This window comes from Chrysemys picta, chromosome 3, assembly GCF_011386835.1.
Source record: "Chrysemys picta bellii isolate R12L10 chromosome 3, ASM1138683v2, whole genome shotgun sequence".
Lineage (NCBI taxonomy): Eukaryota > Metazoa > Chordata > Testudines > Emydidae > Chrysemys > Chrysemys picta.
This window is the reverse complement of record NC_088793.1, coordinates 58,261,829-58,283,880: the sequence shown is the minus strand read 5'-3', so window position 1 is coordinate 58,283,880 and position 22,052 is coordinate 58,261,829. Positions and strand designations below refer to the sequence as shown.

Below are 22,052 nucleotides of genomic sequence, written 5' to 3'. Positions count from 1 at the left end.
CCCCCTGAGCTAATTGGAGGAGCCGGGATGGAGGGGACGGAATCCCCTTTAGTTTATTGGGAGGGGGAGCTGAGTCATACCCGGTCACCTGCAGCTCGGGCAGCTGTTGTGTCTCTGGCGCCTTACCCCCGCCTCTCGCTGCTACTGGGGGCTCTGCTGGGGGGAGCTGGAGCTGCCGGGCCCGCCGCTGTCAGGGGAAATGGCCAAAGAAAAGCGACATACACAAAGAACATGGCGAGGGAAGGAGGAGTCTGAGCCGACGGCAGCTGCACTCCCCCGCCCGAAGGACGCTCCGGGGAGGGAGGACAATGCCCAGCCCACTCTGGCCCAGCTGCCGCCCGGCTCCCGGGGGAGGGGGCTGTTTTCCCAGGGCTGGGCGCCCCTGGTGTCTCCGGTAAGTGGCTCCCACTCCTCTCCTTCCTTCCCCCCCCCCCCCGGGGGGGGGGGGGACTCGCCGCAGTGCGCCCCAAAGCCGAGCAGCCCCCCTGCCTGCGGGAACTTTGCCGGAGCCGGGAACTTTGCCGGGGGCTTGGGCTGCAGCCCGCTGGGAGCTGGCCCAGGTAGGGAGAGGGGGCGCTGCTCGCTCCTCTAGACCTGTCCCGGACGTGCCGCTGCTCTGGGAGGGCGGGTAGGCGCGCCCCGGACCTGCCCTGGCCGGGAGCAGGCACCAGTCCCGCCAGCCCGCGCTGGGACTCGCCCTGAGAGGCGTTTCCTGGGGGCGGCGGCGGCCTCTTCCCCCGCCCTTGGCTGGTGCTCTCCCACCTGAGGCGGGCGGCTCTGGCCGTGAGAGCTCCGCTTGGGTGACCAGCCTCTCTCGGGGAGGGGGCAGCGGAGTCGCCGCTCGCGAAGCTGCAGCCGGGAACGCGGCGGCGGCGGCGCTTGGGAACTTTTCTACAGGGTGTTCGCAACTTGTCTGAAATGCGGCTGAGCTCGGGGGCGGCTGGGCTCCTCGGATCCCCCTCTCGGGTCTGGACTGCCGGTGGCCCGGGCTGCTTCCCTGCCGGGCCGCTTCTCTGCAGCCCTGCCGGGCAGAGCAGTGGGGGTGAATCCCAGAGGTAGGAGCAACCTGTCTGCTGGGTCTCACCTGTTGTGTTTTGGTTCCAGCCTGCCCCACGCTGTAACAAACTACTCGCAAGTGCTACTGAACAGGACGAGCTGGAGTGAGATCTGCAGCGACTGGTACTTGAACCCACCCTCGCCTGCTTTTTGCCCCCAGCCCTGGTTTACTCTGCACTGCATACAGGAATTTTCAGTTTTCTGGCAGGAACAAAAACGGCAGCAGGTAGAAAGAAATTACAGGTAGCAACTATATTTTGAACTCCAATGTCCTTTGATGCCTGACACATCGACATTACTATATCGTTATAATTAGCTGAACCTGAGCTTAAGGAAGGTTTGAAAACAATTTGAAGAGGTGCTTAAAATGATTGCATAATTTCAGTCTTAAGGATATCTGACATCTGCATACTTGTGTTTTTTGTAACTTTAATTATGGCTAGTATTTATGTGCGTTAAACATAGCTTTACTCAAATTTGACCAAACTTTAAATTATCTGTGGCTTTGATCCTCTGGCATACCATAGTAACATAGTCTTAGATGTTAGTTTGTGTGGATAACTATCCAGAAGAAAAATATTCTAACCATGCCTCATTTAAAACAATTAAAAGTTAGATTTAAAAAAAAAAAATTGAGTGGGCATGCGCAGTCAACATCAGTGTGCAAAAAAAATCTCAAGATAAACAACATCCGATCTCTAACTCTGGAAAGTCTTTTCTTACATTTTCAAAGTAATTCTACTTGTATATATTTACTTCAAAATTTAATACTTCTATCATGTGATTGTTGACCATGTAAAGTAATCTTGACTGTTCTCAAGCCTTCTGGAATGTTTTCTTTTTTGTCAGATTAATGTGTGCAGCAACATCCTTTCTTCAAATCCATTATTCATATTTGGAGTTAAAACATGCCTGTGGAGGAATGTGTAATGCATCACTATCAAGTACCATTACAGAAAACTGTATCCCTTTTTAATTACAGAAAAAGTGAATCTGCATTGTCTCCCTCTGTCCTCCCCTCACTCACAAAAATCTTTAATATATTTTAACTTTATTTTGAAGGTCTTGCTGATGAAAACTGGTATTGATATGATTGTTTGTTTTTTGTGACAGTAGTTTCCTGAGATTAATCAGGGTTTGTGTCCCATTATGCTAATATAAATATATAAAGACCTACAATTTCAAAAATTACCAGTGATTTTGGGTATCCAATTTGAGCTGCCATTAGAGGCCTGATTTTCAGAAAGTGTTGAACCGGTATCCACTGAAAATCCCACTTTAAGATGTTCCCAGAATCTCTAGCCATTAAAAACTTACCTATGAAGATAAGTGACAGTGAAGAGGCAAAATAAAATACATATGTTATCTTTTAAAATCATTATTATTATTATTATTTATAATTGTGGTCACAGTCTCTTTTGACAAAGTTATATTCAAGAGTTACAGCCATGTAATGTACTCAGTTGTGTTATCAGAAAACCTCTTCATTCTAATGTTGTAATGTACTAGGCTTTCATCCTGTGAAACAAACTGTTTTTCCCTTGTTGGTTAGAATGAAATGAAAAAAGGGTGTCTCAGTGTACTTGATTAAACCCAACTAATAAAAGACAGCTTAGACGTATTAAAGCCAACAATATAAATACTAATTAATTTATAGAAAATAAGTTATCTATCTTGTATGTGCATACATAAATTTAGGTTGTGTACAATTTAAATGTAAAGATGACATTACTGATTTAGAGGGTGCCATTACACATTGACTAAACTTAAGAAGAATATCTCTTTAAAATGTGTTGACATTTAATTGACCTTTTAAAGTTCATTCTGTTAATCATACTCAAAGCGCTAAAGCTATGGTTGACTGCTCTGGTGTTCTTGCATTCAGTCGTGCTCAGCATATAAATTCTACAGCATAATTGCTACTTATTGAGTAAGAGTTTCTTTTCTTTGAAAATGAGAAAGTTTTACTTTGCCTCAGGCTGGGTACTTGTTGTAGAGTTTTGATTCAAAATTCTTTCATGTCATTAATTGTTGTGTGGGGTGTGGCCTCTAGTTAGAGAGTAATGGAATTTCTTGTCTCCTTAAACTGCATTTTTTCCTCTTTCCTGAAGCATTTTCAAATAGGGAAAGGTAACCTTGAAAGGTTTGAAGGTTATATTTGTCTAGCACAAATCAAAATGTGGCGCTTCAATATTTTCTCTCTGAACCTTTACCTTAGTATCTTTTTTAAAGTAAAATCTAGTTGTCTTAATACTAATATTCTGAATATAAAAGATTGTTTGTTTGTTTTTGGAAAAAAAATTAGATCTAAATGCTAATAGTTGTATATGGGAGAAAACACTTACTACTGCATTATGGCTCTTAGTCACAGGACTCTTTTGAGTATCTATACAATTTTTGGTTAAAAAAAATAGCAATATTATTGAGAGGCCGCTAGTAAGGGATCTAATTGAGGATTAATTTCTGTTACATCTATGTTCTAAAGGCCAGATTTGTAACAGAGGTAATATCTTCTGCTGTATATCTTAGCGTTTCTGGTATTTTTGTTTGTAGATTAGAATTAAATTTTGTTTTCTTGTGTATCAGTTTTACAAGTAACCTTTCTTTATGGAAAGTAAGGAAAGCATTTAAATGCAGACCATGAAATCTAATACCTGTAGGTCCTAATATCAATAGCCCTTCATCTCTTGGACACTACCATTGAAAATTAATTGATTCGTTAATTAAATGTATGACTACTTAAAAAGAAAACTATTTTCTTGACGCTGAAAAAAGCAAAACCTAGAACACTCAATCCTGAATAGAATGCGTGCAAAATCAGAAATTGTTTTTCAAGCTCGTTCTTAAGTCTTGGTCTTGCTACTGCATGGATGCAGTCAGACTCCTGCCTACTTCACTTTGTGCGGGGACTCTCCTTGGAAAAGAGGATCAAACACATGAGATGTATTTAAAAAAAAAAAAAAATACCTTACAGATCAGAAAGTTCTGATAGGTAATTAATTTACCACATCGCTAGTGATCTAGGTCAAACACTACAATAAAACTATACTGTGTCTATATATTGGTGAAGTTGATGAAATAAATTGACAAAATCCCCAAGTAACTTAGTTTAATTGTGTTGGTGTCTATGGAAAGATGAGCTAAAATTCTCTGTGTATTCCATAGCTGATATACTTTCATTTTGTAGTACTCCTGGATTATACAAATGCAGCTAAGGAGGATGATCCTGCAGTCCTCACTGTGAGGCTGATGTGAGCTTTGGCAGAATAAGGACTGTAGTATCAGGCCAAAACTAATATTAATTTCACTGAAGTATGTAAGGTTGTGTAATTGGAGTAAAGTCATATTTCTCAGGAGGGCCTCCTGTTGAATAAACGGTTTAAAAATAATTCCTAACACTTCATGCTCTGCCTGGGTTAAAAAGTTTCTAGTACAAGATGGAAAATGGCAATATGTACCTCATTTTCCTATGCCTGAGGATAGTATTCTTTCCATGCAGGCGGCAGGAGATTTGCAAGATATGCAAGTGATAAAATCTTGACTGACTGACAGGAATTTCCTCAAAATAGAAGTGAATATGTCTTAGTGCCCTGTTCTGTGTTTGGTGTTTTGGTTAAAAAAAACAAAAAACAATCAGACCTATGTTGATTATGTGTCTAACAAAAATCTTTTTAATCATTTACTATCAAAGCCTCTGATTACTATTGTTGGGAGATAATATTATGGGGTGATTTTATGAGCTACCTTTTGGAAATTAGGCGAAACTAACAAACTCCTCTCTCTAGAATTCACACCCTGATAATCCTGACTGCAGGGCTGTGCAGACAAGCGCTTAATGAGGAAAACCCTCTATAAATTACTTACCAGTATATATTAACAGTTACATTAGAAAAGGGTTTCATTGGCTTTTTAAATGGTACTAATTTTTTTGCATTTAGAACACCCTTTCAACCAAGGATCTGGAAGCACTCTTATCAAGTGAGCATTATTGGCTTGGACTTAAGAAACTTGGGTTCAGTTCTTGATTCAGGCACAGATTCTTTCTGTGTCCTAGGAGAAGTCTCACTTAACACAGTGGTTCTCAACCTTTCCAGACTACTGGACCCCTTTCAGGAGTCTGATTTGGCTTGTGTACCCCAAGTTTCACCTCATTTAAAAACTACTTGCTTACAAAATCAGACCTAAAACTATAAGTGTCACTGCACACTATTACTGGAAAATTACTTACTTTATCATTTTGCCTGTATGAAATGTTTGAGTTGATGTACGCCATGGAAGACCTCTGTGTACCCTGGTGGAGAACCACTGACTTAACCTACCCTGTACTTCAGTTTCATGTCTGTAAAATGGAGATGATACTTTACTACACCATTGCGGTGTTTGGAGGACAAATCCATTAATAACATCAGGTACTCAGATACTATTGTGATGAGGGCCATATATAGATTGTAAGCACTTTGGGGAAGGGAACAGGGTCAAGGTTTTCAAAGCCAACTGGTACACTCCACCACACAACACACAATTTCAAAGTGAGGCCAAATCCCTTAGTTGGCTTTGGAAATCTCCACACTTCTTATGCATTTGTATGGCATTTAGAGCTCAAAGGGCCCCTTTTGTATTGTTATAATATTAACTCATTGGCAAAGTCAGGAAAAGAACATGGGTCTCTTGACCCTGCCTTTCCCAGCTCTAATTGAGCCATTGTTCTGCTATTCAACAACAAAACACTGTTCTTATGTCATCCTTCATAATTCTTTATCACGTTACTATAATAGATCTAAAATAGCATGTTCTAACTAGGGGGGAAAGGTTGGAGTAATAAGAGAAGAAATAAACAAGATAATTCTGACCTCCAGTGACTGGCTAAGAACATGACATAAAAAAAATGGAGGCTCACTTGATCTTTTCACTCACCCCTTCCTGGTTTAAAACTCCAATGTGTCGGTATTGGGGGAAATGTGAGAGATGCATACTAGCTAGTGCCCAACTATGGCTTATTTAAGTGGCCTATTTAAATAGCTAACCCCCTTTACCTAAGTTACTTGGTCTAATAGGGATTTTTTAACTGGTGCTTTTTTTCTTAACTGATAACTTTGACTCAGTTACAGCTTTTCTAGAGGTAGAGGAAAATGTAAGAAGTAACTCTTTAATCAGTAATTGCACTGGAGGTAATAGGAACTTAAAAGTATAACATTAACAGGATTTCAGGTCCATGACCCTGGCAATAAATGTTAACACTTTATCCCCAGGGTCACGGTATTTAATTACCAACCATGGGAACATACAGTTGTTAACTGGCTTATAGGTGTTCTCCTCTTCACTCTGCTCGCCTCAATGCAATATTGATACCCAGGAACAGGGAATCTTTCATAAATCAACTGCAGGCTAGAATTCAAGCAGGTTTGGCCTGCAGTGAATACACCACTCTATATATTTGATAATTAGAGTTCATTTACTATGCTTTGTGCTTCTTTAAGGACAAGAATGTTTCCTTATTTTAGCTATACACTTCCCTATGAACAAGCCTCTTATAAAAACCATTTTAATATGTGGTGTTGATGATTATAGTTTGTGCAGAACACTCAGGAAATCTTAGGCACTGCACTGACAAAGCAATTCAGCTATTTTCTATTGTGTGGCACAGACTGGTACATAAATACCATGGATGTGAAATTAGCAACCAGCTAATACATTGCACTACTTTTTTAGTGAGAACTTTGACTAAAGGCATTAGTTCAAAATCCTGCTCTTACAAAAGTGCTATGGGATCTGTGAAATCTCCACAGATCTCTGCTTGTTAAGATCTTGACTAAAAAAACTCTGTACAGTAAAAGAGTGGAAGTCAGCTTATCAACACCTAGTTATTTGAGACTATGTAGACCCTGCCATGATTTGAGCTAATTGTTCCTAAGTGTCTACGCATTCCTGTTCTCTGTTTCTGCACAGGAAGAGTGGCAAGGGAGAGGAAAAGGTGCTTTACACCACTTTGTGTTCTCTCTCTCTTCATGGGGCAGCCAGGGACCTGCCTGATGCAAATTTAGAGCTGTCTCCAGGCAGTGGGAAGCCAAAACTAGTTTAAGCATGGGTCACTCTGTAGTTGCCCGCTCCCTACCCTGGAATGCTACTAAGCAGGGGCTAATGTCATTGTGGCAGCTTTACGCCATCTAGAGAGTTCATTGAGTACACCTAGGAGCTACCTTTTGCCTCATTAAAGGCTCTTATCTTATGGCCCCCATTACTGGAGTATCTGAACACTTCACAATCTTAAATATATTTAGCCTCCCAACAACCCTGTGAGGTCGGGCTGTACCATCCCCAGTTTGAAGATAGGCTTCTGTGCTTCGCTTAATTCCCCAAATGACTTGCCCGCCATCACACAGTCTGGTGGAATGATGACTTGCACCAGTATCTCTCCAATCATAAATTAGTGCTCTAGCCACTAGATCTTTTTCTCTGGCAGAGTGGCGTAAAGGAGTCTTAGGCCTCGGTTTTCTTCTACACTAGGTATGTCAATATTTAACCATACCTAGGGCTTGAAATAGTCACTTGACACTTACCTGCCAGAGTGAAAAATATCTGCACCCCACCCCCATCCCTGAAATTTAAAAGAATAAAACAATTTTGTACTGTTCATGTGTTCTGTAATGAACTGTAGACATTGCCAATCAAATTTACTATTTAATTTGAACTTACTGATAGGGCTGATCAAATAGCAGAAAAAATATTTTATTGAATATGTTCAGTGAATTTCATCTATATTCATCTAATGCAGGGGTTTGCGGCTTGTTCAGGGCAAGCCCTTGGCGGGCCGCGAGACACTTTGTTTACCTGAGCGTCCACAGGTACGGCCGCTTGCAATTCCCAGTGGCCGCGATTCGCTGTTCACGGCCAATGGGAGCTGTGGGAAGCGGTGCAGACCAGTAAACAAAGTGTCTCGCGGCCCGTCAGGGGCTTACCCTGAATAAGCCGTGAACCAAGTTTGGGAACCCCTGATCTAATGTATTTTCTGTATAGCATTTGCTCACCTAGAGCTGCCTGTGTGTTACAAAAAGTGTTTGTTATATAAAGTATTCACTGAATATTGATGAAATTTGTAAAATATATTTCAGTGCTATTTAACGGTCATACTTCCTGCATTTCTCTTGCTTTTGTTGTATGGTTCACAGTGGATAATCCTGAGCGGTGTTGTTTCTCCCTTTTCTTCTTTCTTTCTATCACCTTTTTTATTCTTTGTCCCTATACTGTGTTTTCTCTGCTGTCACCTTTTCCTAAAAACTCTCTCCTCCTCCTTCCCTTGCTCTCATACTTTTCTGTTCTAATTTCCTCCCTCATATGTCTATCCAGGCTCCTGTAGGACCTGGAAATTTTTACCTGACCCTAATAACCAGAGAAAAAACTTACTGGCCACTCCCTAGGGACAAATATCTATATAGGAGGGAGTTGAGATTCTTCTGACCAGAGATCTTGAACTCCCCTTGGGTGGCTCCATCTTTTGTATGAAACTCTTGCTAGTAGGTGTCTGAAACTCCAGGTAGCTCTCTCTGCCTCTTCTCTGGCTTTTAGAAGAAATAAGCAATATTCCAGCTGACCCCACCCCCAGTTTCCGTGCTCCCATCTCCGAGCCTCTCAGCGGTTTCAACAGTTGTTGGGGCTTCTCTGCTACTCTACCCCTTCCCCAGGTTCCTGGTTAGAGCTGGTCAGGAATTTTTGGATGAAACTTTTTCACTATAGAAAAATGCCAGTTCATTGAAGCAAAACCTTTTCATGGGAAGATTTGGTTTTGACAAAAAAAAAAAAAACTTACTTTTTTTTGATACTTGAAATGTAAATTTTTTTTTGTTAGGAATTACTTTTTTTTTTTTTAATGTTTTTACACTGTCGAGTAACTTAAATTTTGAAACAAAAAAGTTTAAAATCAAAACATGTTTTGAAATTCATAATGTTTCAGTTGACCCGAACCAGTTCTTTTCCATGTGTGAAAATTTGAAATTTTAGCTCTTCATCTGATGAAGACGTTTTGAAATTGTGAAAACTGTTTCCTGCCCCACTGTACTCATATTTGCCGCAATAGAGGCATGTATCTTTGCTACTCTTGCCTTCCTCAAGTGTCTGGTTTTTGGATCTGCCTCCTCTTGTTGCTGCTCCAGGCTGTCTCAAACAGCAATAGAATGAAATTGACTTGGTTCTTGTCACTTTAAATGCTGCTCTTAGGAATCTGGAAAAAACAACTCTGAAACTATAGTGGTCAGTTTTCACTCACTGCAGCCAGGGACAGCTCTGAGCAGCAGGAGAAGCCCTGGAACTACGTGTCTGCAAGCTTAGTAACAAAGCATTTCATTAATTTATCCCAGGTTTGCATTTGGAAGGCTTTATTTTCAATCATAAGGGCTAGAAACTTAATTCTTCAAAAATCAAAGCTTAATTTCTGCAGAAAATGACATTGGGAAAGCTTTCTATTTGCTGTGGGCCAGTGGGGTTTTTTCCAACCCTGGCTATGCTTCTCAACTGTCTGAAGCCCAAATGTGGGATGCTATGGGCTGAAGACACAGAAGGAGGGATGTAAGAAAAGTAGAAAGAAAAGCTTAAAATAAAATGAGCTCAATTCTCAAAGATATTTTCCATAACTTCAGTATCATGGTTAGTGCTTCTGATGTAAATAATTTACATTAATGAAATTAGTTTAATGTGGAAAAAGAAATAAACTTAACGTATATAATCCTGCAGTGCCTGTACTTTTTTTTTTCCTCACTGCTTCTCTGTTCAGTTTTAGGCTCTGTCTATGCTGCAAACAAAGGGGGTGTGATTCCCCTGCTTGTGTACGCATATTCACAGTAGCGCTCATTGAACTAGTGCAAGTGTAAAGAGCAATGTAGCAGTTGTACTGCTGTTGGCTGATGTCAAGGTACGGCTGAGCCTAAAACTGGTAGGTATGTACTTGGCACGGCTTAGCCACCACTGCTGCCAACAGTGCTACCACGGCTACACTGCTGTTTATACTCCCGCTGGCTCGATGAGAGCTAATGTGAGTATGTGTACACAGATGGGGAGTCGCACCTCTAGCTTACAGTGTAGACAGATTTCAAAGCAAAAGACTACAAGTTACTGGGGCAGATGGCAAATCTGGGAAACCCGTATCTATCTTTAGTTGATTTACAAAAAAAGCTATGCAAGGTACTCAGTACTGGCATTTCAGTAATTATGTTCTTTCTCTTTGTAACAGTTCCACCAGAAGTACTGAAGATAGGATCCAGCTGCTGAGTGTGCAACTTCAGGAATAACCTTTTCCCCACTCCAAACTACTAGCCACAGCAACTTGCTATTTCACATTACCACATGAAAATTGCATCCACTTCATTGTTGATACTTCTGTCACAGATCATAGATGCAGAGTGAGTTACCTGGAAACCTCTTGAGTGTCTAGGAAACTTTATGTATAAATTTCCTAAAAATATGAATTGATAGGTTTTCTTAGCAGGTATTGGCACTAGGTCTGTGTGGTATTATCACTTACTTTAGTCCTGTGCCCCATAGGGTCTTGTAAGCTTTCTGAAATGGTCCCAAAAACTGTTTCTACACAAGCAGTTAAACTTTTTTCAACACCTGCTGAAGGAGGCCAGGGGAGGCAGTTTCGGACAGCCATTATCAGCCAATAAGTCATATTCCTAGTGTAGTTTTCTAAAATGTAGAACAGTAAAGTGACACTTGCTCTCAATCCAACTATTTGAATAGAAACTGTTTTTAATTTACTTCTAGAAAACAGTGTTAATGATGGGAGCCAAATGATATGTTAACTGAGCTTCTTTAATTACAATAATCCATTCAACTAATTTTTGTAAATGTATAATACAGTTCATGTCTTGAATTTCCAGGAATCTTCTCTTAATGGCCAGGCAGTGTGGTGGTCCCTGGTTGAGTGTGCAGCTTACATAAATTATAATGGAAGTTGAAATAGGAAGAATTGGGCCCAACAAGTAAGTTCCTGGGTTCCCCCCCCCCAAATATTTCCACATGAAGACTGTTTTTAATACTTGTATATAACGCAATATATTATTCATCCTCCTAAATAAACCACATTAAAAAATGAAACTTACATCAGACAGTATGGGGAGGCATCTGACATAAAGCACTAAGTGTTGTTCAAACTGATAAATCTTTCCTATTAAGATGTCCGAACTGTCACTTTACCAAAGTGAGATGGAAAATACTGTGCTAAATTTCACCTGTCTGTCTGCAACTGCACTCATGTTTGCTCAATGCATTGGAATCTGCATATCAACTCACAGCTCTAAAATATTGAGTCAAAGGCTTTGCAGAACAGGCACAAACAGCTTTTATTCCCAACTCCTGAGATATCAACAAATAGTGCAGCTCTTAGTCCACTATATTATAGAAAAAGTGAACGCCAAATTAAGTTGTAATTTCTCACTTATCCCTGCCTGCACTCTGTGATAGAAATGGAAAGATGAATAATTTTGGATTAATGTTAAATATGAGAACCCAGTCTCTGCCCAGATAAGTTGTAATAAGTAAACAATGTACAGTTGGGGAATGGGTTGCAACATGCAAAGGAGTGACTTTTTTTTATCATGGGTCTTGTAAATTCCCCATGTTTTGGTTTGTATTATTTATTTTGTTAGCATTTTGACATTAGATTAATTTAACTGAAGGACTAGAATTTACCTTTACGCATTTGCCTGTGTCATTCTATCGATGTTTCAGGTGGTGGAAAAGTGGAGCCATTTTAGTTGCCCAGCTAACTTTCAATTGTAGCATGAGTTTAATTTGAGTGACAGTTTTGTCGCCCTTTTTAAATACCGATTCTCTCTTGCCCTTCTATAGTGCCTTCACCAGATAATTCGTATAACTTTTATTTGACATTCTGTGAAAAACTCAATGGGCTTATGACCAAAATTTGCTTAGTTACACTACCACTGATAACATGGAAAGTTATCATGCTAAGATGTGAACATAAAGGCAAAAACAACAAGGAGTCTGGTGGCACCTTAAAGACTAACAGATTTATTTGGGCATAAGCTTTCGTGAGTAAAAACCTCACTTCTTCGGATGCAGCATCCGAAGAAGTGAGGTTTTTACTCACGAAAGCTTATGCCCAAATAAATCTGTTAGTCTTTAAGGTGCCACCAGACTCCTTGTTGTTGTTGTAGATACAGACTAACACGGCTACCCCCTGATACTTAACATAAAGGCACAAGTTTATGAAAACCATCCCAAAAGTGTATTAGCCTGTTGGAACACTCTTTAATTTCTCAAGTCCTAGTCGTTCAAAATCTCTGCATCTACACCACTAATACATACAAAGCTTTAATTACCTGATATTTCTGTCTTTAACACATTTTATTTAACGTTTTAAATGTTACATTATCCTGCTAAATGAATTACTTTACAGTATACAAATTGTGCACAATACAAATTGGAAAATCATCATATAGTGGAAACACCTAATCTTAAATTGTCTTGTGTAAATGGCCCTTACCTTACTGGTAAAACTGTCTAGCATTTTAGATGTGACCTTGCTTTGACTTTCATATAGAACTAATCTGTTTATCTTGCAATAGCTGAAAGGGAACCATACATGAGGAAAATGATATAGTGTATTGTTGTGACAGTGTCCTTCATCTAATAAATTCAAACAAAAGATCTTGTTAGTCTCTCTCTTCCCTTCCCCCACACTTTTTCTATTAATGAATTGTAGATATTAGATTAGCCTTTCATCTGTCAATTTATTAATCTTCAGTTTGTGACAAGGTATAATTAAACTGAAATCTTTGCCCTCTGCTATCACTGAATTATATCTAGTTCTGCACTCAGTGTGCATTGTGTTGTACGGTGTGTTCACTTGTTTTCTGCTTGGATTACGTTTTACAAGAGTTTTAAGAGTCAATAATCAAGGAAATATTTTCTTAACCTTTGTTTTGCTGTATAGACTCTACAAAGGGATTTATTAAATAATTCTATCTGTAACTCGCTGAAGTGGGCATCTTAGTGAGAATTTCACAAAGTTAGTCTCAGTCATTCTGCTATGTTGAGGGAAGATCAATCTCTCTGGTCTGGAGTGTACGGCTGCCAAGTGCTAAGAATTCCTGGAATGTAGAATTGCCACAGCGCTAATAAAGTTTGCTTTGTTCCCTTAGTGACTTGACCCATTGAGGAAAATGTGGTTCCCTAGCAAGTTTTAATAGCTCAAAGTTGGTAGTGAATAAAGGGAAAGACCTCAACATAATTGTGCTTGTTTTCACCTGCTGCCTGGAAGATTAACTTTCTTAACCTTAGTGTAGAAAATATAACCCCTGTGTCTTTGAAATAATGATTTATGAGGATTCTTCACATTTTTTTATAAATACCATAGATTTCTGCATTCCAAGCAGCTATATTCTTCCCATAAACTAGTTAGTTTGCTATATGGTAACTTCATTTTAAGGCAAGTTCCAAGGAAAATCATTTTCTACTTATGCCACTTTAATCACTTAACTGATTCTCTATGGTTTTGAATTAATTTGGAAAAATAGTTGAATTCTTAATCTTCAATTTTCCCCTTCATTATCTTCATAAGAAAACAGGAGTTAGGATGAAGAAACAACTGCACCACTGAGACGCATTATGTCAGATATTGTTGTGTTTTTTGTTCTGTGGTAAATACTGTAATTCTAAGAACTCTGTGTGATGTAGTGGCAACTGGTTATCCAAAACAGAAAATTAGTAAAGTTTTATTACTCATTTAAACTTTACATAAGCTTTCACAGAGCATGCTAACGCCCTCCCCCACGCCCACTTATCTTCTGCAGTCATTCTGGAGCAAAGGTTGGATAAGTTAATTTTAAGATCACATAACTTCCCCCATTCCTCTTTGCAGAAAGGAAGAAAGCCAATCCAATCACTATATTAAAACAGTCTTAAAATTAAATCTTCTGTTTCAGTGGATAATAAAAGATCTGTCACGATATTTACTGATAAGTTTGTTACTGATAAGTGAATTTAGTAGATTGCATAGTAATGCAATAATAAACACCACCATGACTGTTCTATTAGTGTCTTGGAGGCACAAATAAGTTGCAACAGAGCATGCAAGTCACTTCCATAAATCTTTACTGTAATTCTACACCATAAGTAACACAGACATATTTCAATTATATAACATTTGAGTATTAACTATACCTATGTTTCAAACTATTCCACTAGAAGTCATAAGTTCTTATTAATAAAAATGTGTGAAAACAGGCTACGTTATACATTTGCATTAGCAAGATGGCAACATGGAGAGAGTTTGTACCAGTCTTCTTAAGCAACTTGCTTGGATCCTCCTGTTGGTTAATAATGTGACGTAAACAGCTAAAGAATGTGTATTGCTGTTGACAGTGAGCGACTGTAAACATCCTCGACTGGAAGCTGTGAAGCAGCAGATGGGGCTTTCAGTCGGATGTTTGCAGCTGCCAACTGCCACAGACTTCAAGAAATGTTTGACACCTAAGCATAGTAGTCTTTTAAAACTTCTAGTGTGCTAGGTTTCTGTCTGTTTCAGAGACATGGAATTAAAACAGTAAGAGTGGAAATGTTTGACTTCTAATGTATCTTGAAATGTCTCTATATTAAATATCTAGTAATAGTTCATAGGGTTTTTTTGAGGGAATGATGTGAAATGTAAACAAGTAAAATCTTAGAGGGATGAAACAGGAATTCCTGGAACATTGAACTATTATAGTGAAGGTGAGATCTTTGACTTAGAAAGGTGCTTGCTCAACTTTGTGTTAAGCTAAAAGTAGGCTTCATACAGCTAAGTGTTTATACTGTATGGCTCATATATCAGGTCCCACTAAGTTTTATAAGAGGAGTCTGTGTATTTAGCTTATCTTTGATAGTTCATATAGTATTTCAAATGACGCCTTTTAGGAAACTAAGTGAAGCCTGCAAGATTTCAAAAGGGAGAAATATACCAGCTGTAACAGTAAAGTAAGAATTCAAAACTCAGCATTCTTGAAGAACAACATTTTTAACAAAATAGGGGGGAAATGGCAGCATTTCACTGGACTGGTTTTTGTGGCTCATATACCATGTTGTGTCTCATATATCGATATTTAAAAAAAAATAATCTAATGATATTTCTTCCCCTTCCCCCAAAACAAACAAGTCAACTAATTGGACTCTCCAAAACAAACTGGCTTTTAAGACAATTGTAGCCCTTGATTTTGCAGACTTCTCTGTGCTTGTGGATCCCTGTGTTTGCATAAAGCTCCAGAGGTTCATCTGCACAAAACGGTTTGCAGAATTGGGGTTATAGTCAGCGAAGTCATAACTTCATCATAGACAAGAAAGGAAAAATTAAACTGGGTCAGAAGCTCATTCTTAATTGAAATTGATAGGAAAAGCACTTAAATTTTAAGATGAGAGATTCAGAATATATCTGTGCATAAAATTAGCTTAGATAAACATAGTTCGGTTTTAACGCATCTTCCTTTTGTCAGTTTCCTTTCTCAGAAGAAAATATGTATGTTTTAGTATACTTCACTATATATTTATATAAAAATAAATGACCAAGAAGACATTTGAACCCTACTATAGCTCTGTGTTATAAAGGAGTTAATATTTCTGGACGCGATACTCATATTGACATACTTATTCAAACCAGAAGCAGTGCTAGCCTTTTGGGGGCCCTAAGCAGGAATACACATGACACACATTAAAAAAACAAATAGGGGGCCCCCACGCAATTGCTTTTCCGCTTATGCCTAGCACCAGCACTGATTCAAAGCCATATCTCTGAGGTCAAGGAAGTGTGATCTATATTTGACACAACGTCACTAATCCATGCTTTAGCACACAGCTTTAATGTAGATTTGCAGGCTTGCTGTTCATTCAGTTTGTTTTATTTTGTATTTCAGTAGTGCTTGGAGGCTCCAATCAGGATCAGTGCTGTACAGGGAGCTCTTCAGGACTGAGATTCCAATCTAATTTTAAGACAAACTGCAACAAAGATAATTGGAGGGGGAGAGAGAAAGAGGTTAACCATAAGAACACATTGCATGAATTAGCTGTCTGCATTACATTAGATGGCTTTGAGTTGTCCGTCTTTTTGTTCTCTTATTATTAATTATCCCTGCTAGCCATCTACCTAGCCATTGAGTTAAGTTTCCCATTAAATATTATGCTAGAAGTAGGCCTTGAGGATAGAGTTGAATGAGGGCAGGGTAGAGGCTTTGGTTCCATGGATATGGGATGGCATGGAAGCATATGCTTGTGAAAACTGGAAGAGAAACTGACCGATGGCTGATTTGTAGCTGACTTCATTAGTAGAGCAGAGGAGGCATGTGGCAATGTGTGTGGATAAGCAGAGAGGCACTGTTGTAAAGGGCCTTAAATATGAGTATAAGAACCTTGACATTTTTGCAATGGGTTCAAAGAGGTAGGTGGGGCCACCACAACAGAGCAATCAACCAAGGAGATAATCTTAGCAGCACAACTTTGAATAGATTGAAGGGGGCAAGATGGATATCAGAAATGGCAGAGAAGAGGAAATTGTGGGACTCGAGGGAAAACGAGGGCCTGGATTACAAGTTTAAGTGATATGTCCAGATAAAAGGTTAGATCTTGAATATGTTAGGGAGGAAGAAGCAGCAAGACTTGGGTTGCAGCCTGGATGCCCAGGGAAAAGGCAGAGTTAAAGATAACTGCTATGCTATGATTCTGAGTGACTTGGAGGATGATGGTATTGTCAATAGAATTGGCAAGTGGTGAGACTTGTAGAGGAATGATGAGTTCAGTTTTAGTTAATATAATTGTTGAATTGACAATGAGCCACATCAGAGATCCAAACTGTAATGCAAGATTGGATGTAGGAGACTCTCTGGAAGAGGAGGGAGAGATCTGTGAGTAATCCATGTGGAAAAATTAAGATCTACTGAAGTGGGGGTGGAGGTGGGGGGGGGGGAGGGAGGCGAGAGAGAAAGTGGGGCCCAAAGGGCTAGGTCACAAGAGACTCCACAGATAGTGGAAGTTGGGGGTGGAGGGGAAGAAGAGTCCACTGAAAGAAATGCTGAGGAAATAACTAGAGACATAAGAGAACCAGATGTAGACGGTCATAGAAGCTGGAAGTACGGTGCAGGAGAAGGAGAGGGGTACAACAGGATTTCAAGAAGTCTCTGATCATTGGTATTTAAAGCAGCCAAGAGATTAAGGACAATGACAATAGAGTAGAAGCCTTGAGACTTGCAAGAAGAGATTTAGAGACCTTGGTGGGAGCAGTGTTAAGTGGAGAAGTGAATCTGGGTTGGAGAGCAAGAGAAGAATGAAGGAAAGTGTAAGTCCTCTACTTAGTGGGGAAGGAGAGCTAATAATGGACAACACCCGAAGGCTAAGGTGTGTAATGCCTATTTTGCTTCAGTCCTCCTTCAAAGATTAACTCTGATCAGATGCTTCACGCAATTAATATTAACAATAATGGGAAAGGAACACAAGCCAGAACAGGGAAAAACAGGTTAGGCGGTAATATTGCTGACAAGAATCTGTGGGTTAATAGTGGATCACAAACTGAATATGAGCCAACAACGTGATGCAGTTGGGACATATTATTATTAACAGGGGTGGCATATTAAGACATGGGAGGTAATTGTCCCATTCTGCTGAGTGCTGGTAAGACCTCCACTTGAGTTCCATGTCCAGTTTTGGGCACAACACTTTAAGAAAGATGAGGACAAATCGGAGAGTCCAGAGAAGAGAAAAAAATTATTAAAGGTTTAGAAAACCTGACTTATGAGGAAAGGTTTTTAAAAGGAAAAAAGAGCATGTTTAGTGTTGGGAAAAGAAGAGTCAAGGGGAGCCAGATAAGTCTTCAAATATGTTAAGAGTTATTATAAAGAATACTGTGATCAATTGTTCTCCATGTCCACCAAAGGTAGGACAAGAAGTAATGGGCTTAATCTGTAACGGGAGACTTAGCTTAGATATTAGGAAAAACTTTCTAACCATCAGGATAGTTAAGAGCTGGAATTGGTTTCCAAGGCAGGTTGTAGAATCCTTATCATTAGAGGTTTTTAAGAGGAGGTTAGACAAACACCTGTCAGGGATGATCTAGGTTTACTTGATGCTGTCTCAGCATGGGATGCTGAACTGTATGACCTCCCAAAGTCCCTTCCAGCCCTACATTTCTGTGGGCATTTGTTGAATTTAGAGGTGAAGAAGGGGAAAAGAGAGATGAGGTAGTAATTGGAGAGGTAGGTGAGGCCACGTTGGGATCTTTTTATGGAAGGGGGAGACAAAAGCATGCTTGTACTGGGGAAAGCAGGGAAGGATTGAGGAGAGTAAGGAAAAGGGGAATAAGACGTAGTTATGACCTCTGGCTTTGAGGTAGGGGAAAGTTGGGGTTACTGGGGTAGGCAGAGGAATTAAAGGAGAAATGTCGACAAAATCAGCATTAGTGACAGCAGATATGAGAGGGTGATAAGGGAGGTTATGGGATGGGCTTTCAAAAGAGAAGTCTGGCTTTCATCAGTCAGGAAGACCATGTGTGTCCTAGGAGAGCAACAAATGTGGTGAACAGGTATTTGGGATTATGGGCATAGGAGTCGGTCAGAGTAGAGAAGTAGTGCGGCTTGACCTGGAACAGAGATGGCAGTACTGAAGGAGGAGAGGACAAACTTGTAGTGGAAGGAGTCTGTAGGTCATGAGACTTCCTAAAAAATCATTTGGCAACATGGGGCCAGAGGCAGCAGATGTGGGAGATGAACCTATGCTGAGGATTAGTGAAGTAGGTAGGATAGTGAAGTAGTAGAAAGTGGAGGGGAGAATGGAATGGGTGTGTCAGTGGATGAGAGGGTAAGGGGCCTGAGAGTGGTAGTGAACTAAAGAATTGTGGAATTAGAGATCCTGGAAGAAGCACTAGGAGACAGATTTCGGGGAGGGGACAGGTAAATGATGCTGAAGGAAATGTGGAGACTGGTGGCAGGATTCCAAGGGCAGGGCCAGTAAGGGTTACGGTTTGCTTTTCAAACCAATGAGGGAGTACTACCTCTACTTCTGGCCCTAACACCTTAAAGAGCTAGAACGATTGCTGTGTTCCACCCACTGTGGCTGATGGTGAGAGGCTTAAGTTCTGATGCCAAATTAGAGTAGGACAAGGGAGGCTTTTAGCAAAATCACACTATGGGTATGGCTACGCTTGCAACTGTACAGCGCTGAGAGTTAAACCTGTCTTCGTACAGCTGAGTAGGGAAAGCGCTGCAGTCTGTCCACACTGACAGCTGCCAGCGCACTGTCGTGGCCACATGTGCGGCACTTGCAGCAACATTGGGAGCTGTGCATAACGGACAGCTATCCCACAGAGCACCCCTTCCCATTCTGGCACTGTGGGTTGTGGGAAGGGGGCGGGGCATTCTGGGTCCTGTCCCAAAGCCCTGTGATGCATCGCTTTGTATCCCAGCAATCCCTGTGTTTCCATCCACATTTGGCACCAGCTTTCAATGCCATCTTTCAACAGTTTCTGTGCAGCGCGATCTGTGTTCTGTTTCAGTCTGTGGGAAATGGAGCCCGAACTGTTGAGGAGTATGCTGATGAGTCTCGCCAGCATGTCATGTTTGGCAGTCGAGCTATTCCTTAAGATCCAAAGTGACAGTGAGGAGTCTGACGATGATAGTGAGTCGCATAACGGGTACGACACGAAATTGCTTGTGGCATTCACGGACATGCTCAGCACCGTGGAATGCCGCTTTTAGGCTCGGGGAAACAAGCACTGAGTGGTGGAATCACATCGTCATGCAAGTCTGGGATGACGAGCAGTGGCTGCAGAACTTTTGGATGAGAAAAGCCACTTTCATGGGACTGTGAGAGGAGCTCACCCCCACCCTGCGGGGAAAGGAGACCTGAGGAACTCGGTTTGTTTACCTTAACCAAAAGAAGGCTGAGGGGGGGTATGATTGCTCTCTTTAAATATATCAGAGGGATAAATACCAGGGAGGGAGAGGAATTATTTCAGCTCAGTACTAATGTGGACACGAGAACAAATGGATATAAACTGGCCGTCGAGAAGTTTAAGCTTGAAATTAGACGAAGGTTTCTAACCATCAGAGGGGTGAAGTTTTGGAACAGCCTTCCAAGGGAAACAGTGGGGGTGAAAGACCTCTCTGGCTTTAAGATTAAGCTTGATAAGTTTATGGAGGGGATAGTTTGATGGGATAAAGTGATTTTAGTCAAAAGGTCAATAACATGCCATCGCTGGTAATTAGTAACAATGGTCAATGATGGGATATTAAAAGTTACTACACAGAACTTTTCCAGAGGGTCTGGCTAGAGAATCTTGCCCACGTGCTCGGGGTTCAGCTGATCGCCATATTTGGGGTCGGGAAGGAATTTTCCTCCAGGGTAGATTGGCAGAAGCCTTGGAGGTTTTTCGCCTTCCTCCGCAGCATGGGGCAGGGGTCGCTTGCTGGAGGATTCTCAGCAATTTGAAGTCTTTAAATCATGATTTGGGGACTTCTCTCCCTTGACTCAGCTGTTGAATTCTTCCAGGAGTGGGTGGGTCAGCTTTTGTGGCCCGCATCATGCGGGAGGTCAGACTAGATGATCATAATGGTCCCTTCTGACCTTAAAGTCTATGAGTCTGAGTCTATGACACGAGATTGAGAGCTGCCCTGCTGGTGGAGAAGCGGGTGGCTATTGCAATCTGGAAGCTGGCAATTCCAGACAGCTACCGATCGGTCGAGAACCAGTTTGGAGTGGGAAAGTCGACCGTTGGAATTGTGTTGATGCAAGTTTGTAGGGTCATTAATCGCATCCTGCTCAGAAGAACCGTGACTCCGGGTAACGTGCAGGACATTGTGGATGGCTTTGCACAAATGGGGTTCCCTAACTGTGGGGGCGATAGATGGGATGCACATTCCCATTCTGGCATCTGAGTACATTAATCGGAAGGGGTATTTCTCCATGGTTCTCCAGGTGCTTGTGGATCACCGTTTCATTGACATTAACACAAGCTGGCCCGGAAAGGTGCATGATGCATGCATCTTTCAGAACACTGGCCTGTTCAGGAAGCTGCAGGCCGGGACTTTTTTCCCAGAGCGGAAGATCACCGGAGGGGAAGTTGAAATGCCCATTGTGATCCTTGGAGACCCTGATTACCCGTTAATGCCGTGGCTCATGAAACCCTACACAGGGAGCCTTGACAGCAGCAAGGAATGGTTCAACTACAGGCTGAGCCGGTGCCGAATGACTGTGGAGTGTGCTTTTGGCTGTTTAAAGTGCCGCTGGCAATCTCTGTATGGGAAGCTGGACTTGGCCAAAAACAGCATCCCCGCAGTTATATCCACGTGCTGTACCCTCCATAATATTTTTGAAGGGAAGGGTGAAAGATTCAGTCAGGCATGGACCTCCGATGTTCAACACGTGGAGGCTGAATTTGCAGGGCTATTAGAGGGGCCCAGCACAGGGCTGCAAGGATTAGGGATGCCTTGAGGGAGCAAATTGAGGCTGAAAACCAGCAGTAATGTCTGATGCCCTGCACAGGACTGAAGTGCAGTGGTTCCAATGTTAGTAGGAATCTGTGTTTGCTAAGCTGATTTGCAGTGCCTTTTACTTTATGCAATAATAAAGAATATTTTCAAAGCCAAAAAATCCATTTATTGACAAGAAAAATTTTTTACTGAAAAGAAACACAACTGTTTGGGAATCAGAAAGGGCAAGGGGTTGGGGTGGGGAACGGTACAATCACAGATTTGCGTATGTTCTGTCTGGAGTGCTGTGCAATGAGTGCTGCACTTCAGGATGGCTATACTGCATGGTGATAGGGGTTGAGTGCAGAGGGTAAGGGTCGTAGGTCTCAGGGCTGCTTGGTGAAGATACAAGTGTTAGAGGCAGCTGGTCCTTTGGTAAGAACCCAGATGGGGAAAGTGGGTTGGAGGTGACATGAGGGCACAAGGGAAAGAGTTTTGGGACAAGGGCTGCAGGGGGTGGGGGGTCGGGCGCAGTAGTGCTCCGCCTGCATGGCTACGAGCGCC

At 41.3% G+C, this 22,052-nt stretch overlaps 1 protein-coding gene across 7 annotated transcripts in view; it reads left to right on the top strand.

The window, feature by feature from the left end:
• The first annotated feature begins 254 nt into the window (after window positions 1–254).
• LOC135982242 (uncharacterized) overlaps window positions 255–22,052 on the top strand; it is a 57,147-nt gene continuing 35,349 nt past the window's right edge. The window contains exons 1-4 of one of the 7 annotated variants that reach the window (XM_065588005.1): window positions 255–394; window positions 1,105–1,179; window positions 10,277–10,445; window positions 10,926–11,027. The gene's annotated coding sequence lies outside the window, so the exon portion shown is untranslated. The other 6 variants (XM_065588004.1, XM_065588002.1, XM_065588007.1 and 3 more) reach the window with 6 other exon arrangements.